Below are 2,540 nucleotides of genomic sequence, written 5' to 3'. Positions count from 1 at the left end.
GGTGTATTATTAAAATTATTCATGATATCCATACTGGCGCCATTGTTAAGGAGAACCTCGGCGACATTTTTGTGACCTGAAAAATAATTCAGATCGATGGAAAAGATCAAATCAATCTTTTATTTAATGAAAACAAGTATTCAACATTACCATAGTCAGCAGCTAAATGAAGAGCTGTGGTATTCAAATTATTTCCAATATTAGCGTTAGCTCCATTTTTGAGAAGCACATCAGCGACACCTCCGTGACCTAAAATAATACGGATCAATGAAAAAATTAAACCAATTTCCCATTTAGTGAAAAAAAAAAGTCAAGGCTGCACTGACGAAGTTTAGTAGACATCACACACAACTCTGACACCCGTGTATATATGCTAGTCGGTTTTGTGTGTGAGTTGGTTGCGACGGCTGTATATGCGACGTTTGTTCGCATGATAGTTGTATGCGCGGCAGTTGCATCGCGATATGCTTGTCTATTGGCCAAAGCATATTCAATGCTTGCTGCTAAGCAATACTAATGCGCATAGTACTCGAAAAGAGTATTCAAAATTACCATGGGAAGCAGCACAATGAAGAGGTGTCTCTTTCGTATTAGTTTCACTATGAAGATTGGCTCCTTTGCGGATGAGAAGTTCGGCGACACTCTCGTGACCTGAACAATAACACCGATCGATGGGATAAAATCAGGTCAATCTTTTATTCAATAACAATAAGTATTCAACGTTACCTTTCTTAGCAGCATAATGCAGAGCTGTCTCATTAAAATTATTTACAATATTGAGGTCGGCTCCTTCAGCGATGAGGTTTTCAGCTTCCTTCACTTTGCCTGAAAGAATATGAAAAATATTCATAGATCAATGAAACGGATTGAACAAAACATTCTTTTTTATAAAAACAAATGTCCAAAATTACCATCAAAAGCAGCTCTATGCAGAGCTGTCTCTCCATACATGTCTTTTCCGTTTACTAAAATATGTATGAAAAGTTTAGCATAAATGGGGTTCCCATTTCTTCGTTACAAGGTGCTTTGTATATGGAATTTAAGAGTTAAACTGGATAAATAAATGAAACTTCAATCTTACCGTTCCTCCCGGGTGGTGCTCCGCTCACATCCCCGATTAAGAACTGTGGAAATAGAATCAAAGTGATACATTTGGAATGGGAACAACGGATGAGATGAATACATTATGTATTAATAACAGTTTTCAAATGTTTTTTATAGAATAAAAGTTTCCGGTGGACATTTTTCTGGAATAGAAGAATTTTTTCAATTTAAGAACTTGAAAATAGGACACTTTTCATTTTTTAAATTATTTCAGAAAAAATTATCACAAATTGTCCATGAAAAGTATCAAACATCAAAAATTTCAGAGTTTGACTCAGGCGACAGATATATGCTTTAGCATAGAAAAAATATCCGCATATTTTTTGGTTTGTCCACTCTCAGCATATAACGGCACCCAGCTTCATCGAGTATCAGCACGCACACTGAACGTAGTAATATAGATTATAGAACGGTTTGTTTACAAAGGAAAAAAATTGTTTATAAACAAAATCTTCCAGAGTTGTACAGCGGAATGTATTTAAACGGCAGCAATGCTGTCCTATGTTAAGGTTTTGCGCTGTATAGTTCTGGTAGATTTTGTTTATAAACAATTTTTTTCTTCGTAAACAAACCGTCCTATACTACCACGTTCAGTGTGCATGCTGATACTCGATGAAGCTGGGTGCCGTTACATACTGAGAGTGGACAAACCAAAAAATATGCGGATATTTTTTCTATGCTAAAGCATATATCTGTCGCCTGAGTCAAACTCTGAAAAATTTAAACAAAATCGGCTGAAATTGTCGACTCACCTCGGATACCATCAAGCCAATGAGCAGCAGTGTGAAAGAACTTCGACTCAGCATTTTCCTAGCTTCGAACTATTAAAAGTTTACTATGAACGTATCAATTGGTAAGAACTGTTTGATGGACATGCGAATCGAACGCATCCTCATATATACTTTTCAAGTGTGGCCACATCGGTGGGCAACACACTGTATGATTCAATCCACGTACAATGACGATTCTAATTAAAGCCCACAGAATATTATCGCACACATTTTCCAAGATAACAATGTCAGAACAATTGATGGAATTACAATTCCACCTGTGCACGTGTGTTTAATTTCGCGTTTCACATCGAATGTTTTGCATTGAAAATATCAGATGTTTTCATTTATTCTTTCATCACCTTCTTGAACAAGGGGCAAATCACTACTGAATTGACTGAAAGTACTGAAAACTACTGAAATTTGTTTTCTTGATACTGAAAACCGGTATTCAGTACTTCAGTGTCAGCTTATGCATTGAATACGTTAAACTATGACGCTTGACTTATATCATTAACGCTATACAGTTTAAAAATTGATATTGAGGTAGAATTTTGGAAAAAATTGAAAAAGATTTGTCTAAAAGTGCCAAACTATAAAAATACGATATTCAGTAGTTTGGAAATAAAAATACGCCGAAAAACATTTGTGTAAAAAATCCATTCT

General features: G+C 35.6%; 1 long non-coding RNA gene across 1 annotated transcript; it reads right to left on the bottom strand.

The window, feature by feature from the left end:
* Position 1: 1 nt before the first annotated feature.
* Positions 2-936, bottom strand: LOC129570996 (uncharacterized). The gene is made up of 5 exons (XR_008688196.1): positions 912-936; positions 727-825; positions 553-651; positions 151-249; positions 2-76 (listed from the first exon to the last, which is right to left on the bottom strand). It is a non-coding gene; the product is annotated as an uncharacterized LOC129570996 (long non-coding RNA).
* Positions 937-2,540: the final 1,604 nt, after the last annotated feature.

The sequence above is a fragment of the Sitodiplosis mosellana genome, unplaced genomic scaffold (assembly GCF_009176505.1).
Source record: "Sitodiplosis mosellana isolate CC-2019 unplaced genomic scaffold, AAFC_SMos_1.0 Smas_scaffold_918, whole genome shotgun sequence".
In the NCBI taxonomy this organism is placed as follows: Eukaryota; Metazoa; Arthropoda; class Insecta; order Diptera; family Cecidomyiidae; genus Sitodiplosis; species Sitodiplosis mosellana.
The sequence above is the reverse complement of the archived record's forward strand: the minus strand, read 5'-3'. Positions and strand labels throughout refer to the sequence as shown.